We start from the raw sequence: 14523 nt of genomic DNA, 5'->3' as shown, positions 1-14523 counted from the left end.
TAATTTTTTTTTATTTACTGGAAACAAATGAAATAAATCCAGACTCTCATACAGAGTACAATGCCCCAGGGTGTAAATACAGAAATATTAAATGGTGTAGAACTTTGCTTCTGTCATTTTTCCCCAACATTTGAGGCTTTAATGAAGCATATTGGTTCCACACATATCATTCAAAGTATTTCCATTGATGGGCACTACTTTCTGCCATCTTCCGGGAGTGTATGAATCCTGTGTCAAAAAAATTGTTCATCTATTGAAGTGATTCACAAATCGATCCAATTTGTGACTTCTTCATGAGATCGGAAGTGTTGGTTAGCCAGGCCATGCACAATTGATCTAAACAGTTGACAGTCAGACGGCGCAATGTCTGGAGAATACGGCAGGTGAGGTAGGACTTCCTATTGTAACATTTCCAAGTACATTTTGACCTCTTTCGCAATGTAGGGTCGAGCATCATCATGCTGCAAAATCACTATATCTTGCCTGTCAATGTACTGCAGCCATTTGTCTTTTAATGCTCTGCTCTAACATATTAACTGCATTTGATAATGAGCATCTGTGATTGTTTCAATTGGTTTTAACACCTCGTAGTACAGGACGTCAAAGTGGTCCCACCAAATGCAGAATATGATCTTGGAGCTACGAATATTCAGTTCTGCCGTCGATGTGGAAGACGGATATCTTGCCTGTCAATGTACTGCAGCCATTTGTCTTTTAATGCTCTGCTCTAACATATTAACTGCATTTGATAATGAGCATCTGTGATTGTTTCAATTGGTTTTAACACCTCGTAGTACAGGACGTCAAAGTGGTCCCACCAAATGCAGAATATGATCTTGGAGCTACGAATATTCAGTTCTGCCGTCGATGTGGAAGACTGATGGGATATCCCCACAATTTTTTGCATTGCATTTCTGATTGTGCCCATAGACTTGAGACATTCTGAAATGGCTTGCTGTGTCACTCTCACAAATTGTGCCAATTCTTCTAGAGTTTGATGCGAGTCTTCACTCAGCAATGTCTCCAATGATACAACTTGGGAAACATTCTCTCTTCCACCACTATGCCAGACTATGATGTTAAAATCAACGGTCTTGAAGCATTGAAACCACTCACAACATGTTCTTTCACTAATTGCATCATTACTGTATGTACTTGAGAACATTCAATGAGATTCAACCACTGTTTTCTTCTTATTGAAACAAAACAGTAACACCTCCAGCAAATGACGAGAATTAGGCTCATAAACTGACATTTTCAGTCGAGAACAACTTTAGGATACAGACACAAATCAACTAATGTTTGAATGAAGTTATGTTGACCAAGGTCCAAGATAACTGCCTGATGGCTGTGATCTGTTTCTTTCAACTGCTACTTACCGTTGTCACCACCTATCAGCAAGCCGCGGAAACAAAGTTTCACACCTTATAATTAAAAGAAAACTTGTCTTGCAAGCTATTGTGTTTGTTGTATTCAAACCCTACTAGAAACACACACACACAGGACTCACCTCCAGCTGAAGCACTCTTTTGTGTTGGCAGGGCTACAAGGACAGCAGCCTTAGGCAAATTCCTGGTCAAGGTAGCGTTGTGACTGCTTCACGAGCACCTTCAGTCTGACCAAATGTATCTGTGTCTACTTTTACCAGAGAACGCTTCTGTAGGATGTCTCCGGCACCCATGAAAGCTTCCTGCAGTCATCTGACAGCAGGAGTAGCTGTAAAATTAGCGGTACAGTAAAAATATCTTAGCTCTGAAGTCTGTCTCAGAAAGTAAGAAAAGGATTTGGGAGAGGGTGCAGGTTTCTAAAATTTGCTGCAGCTGATATTAAAAAGGTTCTGGCATAATTCAGACACTTAAAACAATAGTTGCTTCCTTTTTTAAATTGTTAGTTTGCAAGTGACTACTTTTTAAATCAGAAAAAATAATGATACTGAATACTAGAAACATAAAATAAAGCAATTTTGCTTAGAAAGGTTTTCCTTCTTTGGTCAATATCACATCCCCCCACCCTCCATAGTGCAGCACAGGTTGTATTAATCATACCCATTTCTTCCCATTTCACTCACAAGTTCAGTGTATGAATAATGACTGCTTGTAAACCTCTGTGCATGCCGTCACTTCTAAATTCATTCTCCCATTTCATATATAATATGTATCTAATTAATTGAACAACAGGTTCCCAGTTTCTTATGTTAGTTGCAAGTAAAATTTGGCACTTCGAATGTTCACTTACTACCCAATCATAAAGCAACTAGATAAGAAATCAATAGTGCCCTACCTCAATGAGGAACTTGAAACTTTCGGACAGTGCAGCAACACACAGAAAAATTATTTCCCAAATTTAAAAGAATAGCTGATGACATGCTGGATAGATATGTACCCAGCACAACAGTTCATAATGCAAGGGAATTCCATACTATACAGTCACTGTAAATAAAGTTCTAAAGAAACAGTGATTACTGGAAAGTAAGTGTAAAACAAAGCATAGGTCTATAGACAAAGAGATGCCAGATGAAATGCATTCACACACCAAATGCACGATGCTTCCAATGACTATTGTATCACATTATTGTCAAAAAATACTTCATTAAACTGAAAGAAGTTTGGGTTCTATGTAAAGGTTGTTTGTGGCACCAAAATTATTGCCAAGTCCCTAGAGAATGAAACAGGAACTTAAATTGGGAGTAGCAAGCAAAAACCTGAAATGCATAAAACTGTTTCCAAATATTCCTTTCAAAGGAAAAAACCCAGGAGAAGTGCCCCAATTTAATCTTTTTACAACTGAAAAGATGAATGAAACAAGTATGGGTGCAAGTGATTGATTTTGAGCAACAGCTGAAATTGTTGAAACTGATCAAAGCTCCAGGGCCTGATGGAATCCCTGCCACATTCTATACTGAACCTGTGGCTTAGCTAGCTCTCTTCAAACTATAATCTATCATTGATCCTGTGAACCAAAAACCAAGCCCAGTTATTGGAAATAGTCACAGGTCAAACCTGGCTACAAGAAGAGTAATAGAAGTGAGTCACAAAACTACTGCTCAATATCCTCGACACCAATATATTGTAGAATCTCTGAACATATTCTGTGTTCAAAGGTGAGAAGTATCTCTAACAGGATGACTTCCTTGACGCCAACCAGTATGGGCTCCGAGAACACTGGTTGTGTGTGACGTCAACGATGGAAGCTAATAGCTTATTATTCGTTGATGCTTGGCTATGCTGCACAACATACTGTGCTTTATAAACTGTGATTGACATGCAGCAGTTATGAAAAGATGGCATGACTTTCAGAAATAAACAAACAAATAACATCTTGTGTCTAGTTTAATAATTAACGACCCACTCTCCAACTTTTCAAAACAGCTGGAGAAACCAGAAGCAGATTGGTGCACAAACCAAATAAGTAAGAGAATCTGAATTCTTAAATTGAACATATTGCTCTCATCATGTAACTACAAGCACTGACACCTAAACATATGTACTGCCATTACGGTCAAAAGAGAGAGCCTGCAATCTAATACTTGTGATATACAAGAGAGGTTTACACTAGGAAACTGAATCAGTTTTCATGCTTGTGACCAGTGTCTTGAGGCTATCATCACATTAGAAACTGAAATCATCCTCAAAATAAAACTTCCCAGAAATAGCTAACTGTCCATCATCTTATTTCAGCTTTTGTTTTCCTTTCTGTTAATTCTTCTACTTTTCTAGTCTGAAATATGAAACAGATTGTGCCATCATAAGGTCAAGGGATAGATCTGAATGAATGGTACCTTAATTTTTTCTGGTGAATGTAATTCCCTTCAGCCACTAATAGTACCACATTTTTACATATTGTAATATTAGATGCCTATGGCCCATGTTCTGGTATTTTGGACCATCACTACTTGTTACAATACAAGCTCCACAATCATAGTTTATATCAAAATGTAAGTATTACACACCATCGAGATCTGACCTGTAACTGTAGTGTACTCCAGGACACCAAATATTCAGCCATTTTAGTAAGAGATACCTTTCTGCAGCTTCTACAGGGACCACGATAGCAGCCGCCTATATGCAGTAGTTTTTGAAACTGACCATCAACTGGTTTTTTAGATAGAACTATCAAAGTATATCTGCACATAGTCCAATAACAGGAGATGACTACATCATCTTGGAAATTATAATGACCTTAAACAAACTGCAGTAATCAATACCATTCACAAACTTAAGTGCAAGAGGCAACCAACAGCTACAATTTTGGATCTCTTGTTCTACACAATTATTTTATGGCACATGAATGTGTACACTTTAATAAAAACTATCAGTAGATAAATAGATAAAATGAAGTACCTGTTTACTTAACAGCAATAACTCCAACAGTGAAAAGAAAAAAAATGTTGTTACTTTTCAGAACCATGTGCTCCCCCTGGTAGGTGGCGTAAAAGGGTTGGTGCAAATGAGCATTAGCAAAGCAACAAAAAGAGTCTGGTGTAAGGGTGGAGCATAGAACAAAATTTTTTGAAAATGGGATGCAATGGGATGCAACAATGGTTATCATTAGTTGATTTCATTCTCCAACAAGCATACTGTGTGTTCCATTTATACAGAGCCCTGGATTATTTTCTGTATAAATTCTCATTCCCTTCAATCAGATGAAAGAAAACCAAATTCTTAAAGCCAATAAGTCCACATCTAGCACTGCTCCTGCCCAATTATTCAGAAACATGTTTCTGTTGCTGCTGAACTGAAGTTTAAGTTTCATGGATACCACTGGTAAGGATAATCAACCCTTTCCCTGTGGTAAGAGCACAGTAGCAGAAGAACTGCCAACACCTTTCCATCCACAGTACGCAAATTGCTGTATTTTGAATGCTGTATTATTCACCTAGAATTCTCCTGTAGAGTCCAATACATGCAGGACCACTTGGAATTTTACTGCAACTGGAGAGAAAGCTCCAAGTGAAGACAGCAAGCTCCAAGAAGTTCCAGCAGGTAATTTCACAGGTAACTGTCTTTCCTGTTAACAACTTCAAGCTCTCATTTAGTAATTACTATCAACTGTGCCATCTGTGAATATTATATCTGCAACTAAAAGATTGCTGCAAAATTCATTACACAATTTTAAAAATGAATAACTACAAGGAATCTATCTTCTTAATTTCACCCCATCGACATTATTTCTTAATTAACATTTACTTTGATGACAACTGGCACAGAGAAGCAATATAGTGTACATAAAATTTTATTAAATGAAAATTTTGACAAAGAAACCAATACATCCTGAACATATTACATCACAGTACAGGTTAATAATTGTAGTTCATAGCATATCTACTGACAATACTGTAAATGTACTTCTTTGCCCGAGAAGAGAAGAATAGAAGAAAAGCTTAAGAATAGAACCAGATTTCTGGAAACAGCTAATGTGGTAACAAGAACTCCAATTCAAATGCAATAGAATTGGGAAATGCTAGTCACAGGGATTTTGAATCTCTGTAATTATATGTAGCTTTCTAACTAAAGGCTGTTACATAATAAGAAAAACTGAATATCTGGTAAATGACTGTAATATCCATTAAATAAATGAAATTTATACTATGTATACTGGTTGAAAAAGATGCAGCATATGGCATCAGATATGGCTACCAGACCTAGAAGGTGGTTGAGAAAGTATCATAAGAAATGCCTAGAAAAAACCATTGTTCTGCTATGTAACTAAAATTGAACTACAGGTAACTGCAATTCACTCATGACTTGTTATTGGCTGTCTTCTTCATTACTACCTGAAGGAAGTCAGCTGGAATGGATTGGCTATAGTTTTCTTCAGCAAAATATTAATAAACACACTTCCAGCAGAACTTCAATACCCCTAAGCCTCATATTTATCATAATTCACTGGAACATGTACTGTGCAGGATGTGTTAATCCAGATATATTATTTCTTATTTTGTCAAATCAAATTAGTGATAGTATTTCATTGCTCTATACCTGGCACTGATGTGGTCAAAGACATGGTACTTTCCAACTTCGATTTACTGCAATACAGACACAATGGCCTGGACACATTCTCAATATGTGAAGATGGCAATTTTGATACCCTCAGGCTTCATGGTACCCCTCTCCACAGTGGTTGAGCTGTATCTGATGCTGTCCTGGGACATGTGCTGGTTTCCCATCATCATCATCTCTCACATGCTCACCATGTGACTGAATCTGTTAACACAGAAATGTGTGTTTTGACACTGAAAGAAGGTCTCAAGGGATGTGCATACTAAAAACATTTCCAAAAATCAGCATGATTTGCAATTCACCAGTGCATTATATTGTACCACACAGAGCACAATTCCAGTACCTGCTGCATGGAAAAGTCAAATTACTATTTCTGATTGTACTGCTGAATCAATTCCATTCTAATTAATGTGACAGGAATACATATAACAGCATGACAAATAAATTAACTCAATTTTTAAAAAAATATATAAGGAACACTGGAGAGTTATCTACATCATCATTTCTAAGACTTTTCTGTAGTGCAACTCTTTTCAATGACCACTTTTATCATAGGTGCTCTGCTGTGTTTCTATGATACATTTTTAATGTAACATTTTTTAATGAACAACAAAAATTTCAATTATTATTATTGTTGGTTGGGTTGTTTGGGAGAAGAGACCAAACTGAAAGTTCATCAGTCTTATCGGATTTGGGGACGGGGGAGAAAGTCAACCATGCCCTTTCATAGAAACCATCCTGGCATTTGCCTGGAGTGATTTAGGGAAATCAGAGAAAACCTAAATCAGGATGGCCGGATGTGGGATTGAACCGTCATCCTCCTGAATGCGAGTCCAGTGTGCTAAACACTGCGTATAATTATTTCTCTTTCCTGTCTCAGACGTTATGTCTGGTTAACAATGTATAGTGATATGGGCCTTGATTAAGCATAACTTCCTTTTAACTGTACAGTATATCTTACATTGCATTTAGGAAGTTTCTGGTAATTGAACATGTATCAATAATTAGAGATTTCTGTAGTTGTATATATACGTTTTTCAATTTTTGCTCCTGTTTTCTTCTGTATATTTGTTGTATAGGGTATGGATATTTTGATCAGTTGTTAATTTCTTCTTTTTATTGGTGAGTATGATGTCAGGTTTGTTAAGTGGTGGTGTTTTATCTGTTATAATGGTTCTGTTCCAGTATAATTTGTATTCATCACTCTCCAGTACATTTTGTAGTGTGTACTTGTACGTGGGAACTTGTTGTTTTATTAGTTTATGTTGTATGGTAAGTCATTGATGTATTATTTTTGCTACATTGTCATGTCTTTCGGGTATTCTGTATTTGCTAGTATTGCACATCTGCTTGTGATGTGATCTACTGTTTCTATTTGTTGTTTGCAAAGTCTGCATTTATCTGTTGTGGTATTGGGATTTTTAATAATATGCTTGCTGTAATATCTGGTGTTTATTGTTTGATCCTGTATTGCAATCATGAATCCTTTCCTCTCACTGTATATATTGCCTTTTCTTAGCCATGTGTTGGATGCGTCTTGATCAATGTGTGGCTGTGTTAGACGATACGGGTGCTTTCCATGTAGTGTTTTCTTTTTCCAATTTACATTCTTTGTATCTGCTGATGTTATGTGATCTAAAGGGTTGTAGTAGTGGTTATGAAATTGCAGTGGTGTAGCCGATGTATTTATATGAGTGACTGCTTTGTGTATTTTTCTACTTTATGCCCATTCTAGAATGAATTTTCGTAAATTGTCTACCTGTAAATAATGTAGGGTTTTTATGGTAATAAATTCCCTTCCTCCTTCCTTTCTGCTTAATGTGAATCTTTCTGTTGCTGAATGTATGTGATGTATTCTATATTTGTGGCATTGTGATCGTGTAAGTGTATTGAGTGCTTCTAGGTCTGTGGTACTCCATTTCACTACACCAAATGAGTAGGTCAATATTGGTATAGCATAAGTATTTATAGCTTTTGTCTTGTTTCTTGCTGTCAATTCTGTTTTCAGTATTTTTGTCAGTCTCTGTATATATTTTTCTTTTGGTTCTTCTTTAATATTTGTATTGTCTATTCCTATTTAGATGCCTTTGATATCCTTTGACTTACCATTCGAGACAACATACTATCAGTAACTGCTTTTGCACCAAAAGACAGTGTTGCCAGCTTGCTTAAAGGATATCCTGAACTTTTTTTTAGAAGGAGTAGGAAAAGCTAATAACTTTGTAGCACATGATACATTGACAGACAGTGCACAGCTGAAGTTTTTCCAGACCCATCCTGCTCCAACTGCTTTTAGAGGTGAAACAGCTGGCGAATTGAAAGAACTGGAGGATAATTATGTAACTGCAGCTAGCAAAGCACAGAGAGACAAAAGATGAACAAGTTGTACAGATCACATGAGGATTGGTCTAACGGCAGTAACTGAGTCAGAGCAGGCAAGTCAGGACTGAGCCAGATCTCCAAGCCCAGATAGCTGCAGCTTGGTCTCGGCAGAAGAGAAGACAGAGTTTGCTGCCAAACCCTAAATGGGCTGGTAAGCTCAAGTGACCCTTCTCAAAGAGAGTTGTAGAAGCTCACTTTGCAAATAGAACATAAAACTAAATCAGACACTGGGGCATTGTCTCCTAACACAGGGGTAGTGAGTCAGGTAGACTATGGGTCTGCCATCAGGCAGCTAGGTTGGGACAGTTTAGAAAAAAATGGATCCCTGTCATACGGATGCCATAACAACAAAGGGATAGGTACTCACTATGGAGGGTGTTACTATCAGTCAGACAAGTATGGCCAATGTGGAGCCAGCAAAGGTAGAGGCCTTGTGACAGGCCAGCATGGAGGACCTCCACAGATTCTTGGTCTACTTTATCACCTGTAGATAGTTTGCTTAAGTCAGAGCGAGCCATTTCATATTCCCGGCAACCTACAACTGGTGTAATACCTATAAGAGGTCTGTCTCTAGAAAACCCATCTCAAGAGTCAGTTTACCAGAAGTCTGTTTTCAGGCTTCCAGCAAGGTCCCTACATGACCCAGGATCTGGACGCAGGTCACTGAGCTTCCATATCATTTAAGGGCATACAGGGAATCGCGGACAGCAATAACCAAGGGATGGTGAGGTAGCAGTGGTCGAGTGTGCAAACTGTTCAGGAAGTGCAGGATCAGATATGCTCAAGAGCACAAGAGGCAGAGACCAACATCACAGTGAAAATACTACAGCCGTGTGGCAAAGACAGCAGTTCAGCATCTCCTGCACAAGTATAAGCAAAGCCTACATAACCTGCAGCCATCAAGCCATCAGTGTAGACAACTTCTGAGTCCTGGGATGCACTGAGGATGGAAAAAAGTTTACAGTGGAGGGCCTCCAGATGAAATGAGTCTTTGCACATTGTGACAGGTGTAGTTGATGGATGCAGTGTGGAGGCATATTGGAGAGGGCACAGAGGAGAAGTGGGAGAGGAAATAACTAAAGTTCAGAGAGGACAAACTGGATGCAGATTGCAATCGTAATCCCAGATTGGGGCTGCCGTTGTGGGAGATAGATTACTGTGTTTGGAAAGAGGTGGTCACACCTCAATTGCTTAAGGCCACTACCGATGTGGATAGTGTGGATAGTGTAATCAGCAAGCTGCTGTCAGTGTCTGATCCACAATGGATGAACCCCAGGGTCCACAGATATGTTGTTCACATGGCAAGTTTGACAAAGCTCCTGTTGCATGTCGAACTCCAGTGGTTTACCAAATCCACTATGAACAATGCTGACAATGATGCTGAACTGTGTGCCAGACTCCCATAAAGGTGGAATTGTATCAGGGCTTTATAAAGTTGCAGAAGGGTACAGTGTTCTGTGACTCATCTGGTTTTACTCTGGCAACAAAGGGTGTTGAGGTGCAGCCAGCAATTTTGGTTAAGTTGGCAAAGATGGGGAACCCATGTCAATCAAGAATCAAAGACCAGTCCTAAAAAGACTAGTGCCTTCACCTTTCGTATGGCATTTACAGTCAACGATCAGCAAAATCCAGACTAGAGGAGGCACAGTAGAGGCAAAAGTCATCAGCATACAAGGATAGGGATACTGATCAACTCACAGCTGCTGAAAGATCATGGATTACTACTAGAAAGAGACAGAGACTCAGTATACAGCCCTGCATGATGCCATTCTTTTGGGTACGGCGGATACCGTGGGAAGCACCAACTCAGACCCAAAACATAAGGTAAGACAGGAAGTTCTGGATGAAAATTGGGGGTGGATCCTGGAGACCCTACTTGTTTATGGTACCAAGCCTGTGGTGTTGTCATGTGGTGTGTGGTGTCATAGGCCTTTAGCAGACTGAAGAAGACAGCTGTAAGATGTTGACAGTGGGGAAAAGCTGTTAAGCTCTTCAGATGACTGACTCCAGGTAAATCAGATGATCTGTACTGGAATGGCCTCAGGAAAAACCACCCTAGAAAATAGCTGAAAGATCACGAAACTCTATGAACCAACAAAGCTGCCAGCTCATCGTACGTTCAAGCAACTTACAAAGAACATCAGTGAGACTTATCAGGCGACAACTGTCAACCTCTAGAGGCCACTTACACAGTTCTGTACTGGGACAATGATGCTCTCTCGCCATGTCAATGGCTCCAGATGTGATTAACAGTGGTGAGGATATGTGTTTGATCATTTGGTATGTGCCTGATCATTTGGTTGTAAATGTGATCCAGTCCTGGGGCTGTATCAGGGCAGCAGTTGAGGACACTGGCGAATTACTGCTCTGAATGGAGCATTATATGACTCCAGGTGGCATGTAGGAAAAGATATTTGCTTCTGCTCCTACCACTATTTTAGGACACAAAAGGCAGGTTGGTAATTCTCAGCCTCTGACCCTCGAGAACAGTTCAGAGCAATATGTTCAGTGATGATACCTTTGTCAATATAGACAGTGCCACTCAAGTTAATACCAGGTATACCTGTAGGTGTCTAGTATCCAGAGGTCTGATCTCAGCCCAAACCTGCAAAGGAGAGGTACATGGTCTGACCATAGAAATATAGCATTCTCACTTTCATCTTTTGATTAGGTGGAGGACCTATGCATGGAGACACTTGGAGGAAATGCGGTGCTCCATCGACAGGTGCCACTTGTGGCATAGGAGTGTACCCATATAAAATCTCTAACGGGTTCTGCAATTTCTCAGGACTACCGACTTACTGTATTCATTTGTGGCAGGCCCAAGGAACAGTGGAGCACTAAATCAGCTGCTGAAAGAATGACTGTTGTCGTATGTTAGACTCCCCCACCAATATCTCCGTGCAGTAGGGAGCCAAGGTAGACAGCAGAAGTGAAAACATCCCAGCCAATACTGTTGAGAGCCCAGCTGTGCAGGCATCCGGGTGAGTGATACTAAGTGAGGGACAGGAAGATTGGAAAGTGGTCACCACCACATAGGTCATTGTTGACTCTCCGGTGGATGGATGGGAGAGGGTAAAAGATGCAAATGAAAAGGTATATGGCTGAGAAGGTTTGTGTGGCACACTGAAGTGTGTTAGGCTGCCATAAGTTGAGAGCAATGATCAAGTTGTGAAAGTAAATTTCAGAAGTCTTTACCATGGCCAGTTACCAAGGTTCCACCACACAAAAGGTTGTGGGCATTGGAATTACCCAAGACCAATAAAGGTGGGGCACCTGAGATACCAATGCAAATGTTCTGAAACACTTCACCACTGGAATGGAGGTAAACTTTGCAGATGGCAGTAATCTGAAATGCCCTTAACCAAGAAGCAACAACCTCCAAAGAGGTATTAACAGATACAAGTTTGTTATACAGAGAGTCTGGAACAACATTGTAGATCAAAATATTGCACGGAGTATTGCTCTGCTAGCTCTTAGCCCTTTATTCCTCCCAAGGTGTATCCAGCAAAGGGAAAATTTTAGGGTTCCACCTCTCTGCATTGAAAGAAGACTGTTCTTTCATAGAGACTGTTGGGGCCCTATGGGAGGTAACTTCACCCACTTAATTTGTGGCTGATCTGCCATGATGCCACCATCTCTGAACAGGGCTTATCCCCACTGTTGTCAACCAGACTAAGCAATGGCTACCTGGTCAGTAATCCCTGCTCGAAGTCCTGTAGCCCATTTGTGCTGTCCACATACTACTTGGGGAGCTTTCAGCTCAGGCACAGACAGTGCGACCCCTGCTGGGTCAAGAGGCCACCACTTTGCAGGTTCTGAATTACACCCCCCCCCCCCCCTGACCACCCACCCCACCCCACCACCACCACCACCACCACCACCACCACCACCACCACCACCAAAACTCACCCTCCACATTGAGTGACTCTTGCTGCACAATCCAGAGTTCTGGAGAATTTGAAAACAGGTGGTGGGCGAAACCCATGAATGGGGCCATATGTTTATTTGATGATATTTTGTAGAATACACTAGAAGTTGTAATTCAAAGATAAATCACAAACGAGGTCCAAGCAGGCTCAGAAACGAGAAAACAATCCAATGCAGTGGAAGAGGGGGAAAAAGATAGTGGAAGTAAAATCAAACAACACAGAAATGAAGTAATGCTGCAAAGGCTGGAAATACATGGAAAGCAAGTACATGCTCAAAAAAATATTTGCGAGCCCCGGGATGATACATAATATGTGCATGAATTCTGTTAATGGTTTCCAACTAGCATTTTCTTCAAAGAATGAAGCAGACACCAGTTCAACAGAAATATCATACCCTTTTGCCAACATGGTAAAAGGGTATGTGATGCCCATTTATGGGTTCTTGATCCACAATTTAATCTGTTATTTAATTTGCTGTTCATTTGAGAAAAAGTAATTCAATGATTCACACAAATAAAGCAAGTTCTGAATAACTTCTTCAATACATATTGCTACTATTTCAAATCATTCCTCTTTGGAATAGGCTTTTATTGCTGGGAGCTAAGAGACTCACGAGACTGCCTGCAAATTTTGTTAGTTTTTATTTTTTCTTTCAAACAAATAATTTTTTGATGAGCAGTTAAAATATTTATTCATTTGTTTTCAAGGGTTAAATTATTATCTTTGTAGAAATGTTTATCAAATAATAAACCTGAAATGTCACAATAGTAGATGGCTGAGTGATACAGGCTACTGTGGGTGCTGGAGCACTGGCTAACAGACATGATGCAGTTTTAAATGCCTGCTACAGTCTCACATTGTGCAGTTGTTCTCTCACTCCTGTGCTTGCCACCAGGAAAGATGCCGTCTAGCCTCTGATAAATACAGCCTTTTTTAGTGTTGTTGGCACATTCATGGTGTCTATCTAAGTTAGTAAGTGAAACTGAGAATTAATATTTGTTTTGACAAGGTAATGTCATTAAGACACTTTCTTGAATGATATGAAGAAAAAATGGTAACTAACATTCATTTTGTGGAATGCTTAATTGATCAATAACTATGGCAATTATGGTTAGGATGTTTCTTAATCCTACTCTCAATTACAACAATTTGAGGAAAAGCTCTGCATTCAACATTGTAACATTTCTTAGCTTCCTTTATCCTTAAATACACACCAAGAACAGTTGCCACAGTGGCACAGTGTAGAGTAACGTTAATTCTACAATTAATTGTCATGGGTTAAGGTTCTTAGGTATACAAGTACCAAGCTGTAATTTTCAGTAGAAAATAATTATCACTTCTACATCTGTCAAACAACGGAAACTGGAAGTTGGAAAAGCCAAAGGATACATTTCTACTCATCTTAAAGATGACATGATGAGTTGCAGACAAATACAATGAAAAGATTGTTAGGATTCTACTTTTGCCCAAAACATTCAACAGAAATGAAGAGACACTTTCATTCACACCAGCATGCCCACCTTACACACATGACAGCAATATCTAGAAGCTTCAACTGCAATGCCATTCTCATGTCAAGCAGAAGCAGTAATGTGCAGGTGGCAGGGAATAAAAAATGGCAGTACGGGAGAGGAGGAGATGAGGTGGTAGTGGGAGGGTGAGGGATGGGGAAGATTCCAAGACTAACCAAGCGGGAAAGCGCCGGTAGATAGGCACAATAAATTAAACACACAAACACACACACAGAATTTCTAGCTTCCGCAACTGCCGGTTGGACCATTACACCAACAACCTGAAAACAGCTTTTGCATCCCGCAACTACCCTCCTGACTTGGTACAGAAGCAGATAACCAGAGCCACTTCCACATCCCCTCAAACCCAGAACACCTCACAGAAGAAACCCAAAAGTGCCCCACTTGTGACAGGATACTTCCTGGGACTGGATCAGACTCTGAATGTGGCTCTTCAGCAATGATACGACTTCCTAAAATCCTGCCCCGAAATGAGATCCATCCTTCATGAAATCCTCCCCACTCCACCAAGAGTGTCTTTCCGCCATCCACCTAACCTTCGTAACCTCTTGGTTCATCCCTATTAAATCCCCAAACCACCTTCCATACCCTCTGGCTCCTGCCCTTGCAACTGCCCCCGGTGTAAAACCTGTCCTATGCACCCTCCCACCACCACCTACTCCAGTCCTGTAACCCGGA

This window comes from Schistocerca gregaria, unplaced genomic scaffold (genome assembly GCF_023897955.1).
Source record: "Schistocerca gregaria isolate iqSchGreg1 unplaced genomic scaffold, iqSchGreg1.2 ptg000008l, whole genome shotgun sequence".
Lineage (NCBI taxonomy): Eukaryota > Metazoa > Arthropoda > Insecta > Orthoptera > Acrididae > Schistocerca > Schistocerca gregaria.
Note: the sequence above shows the minus strand (reverse complement) of the source record.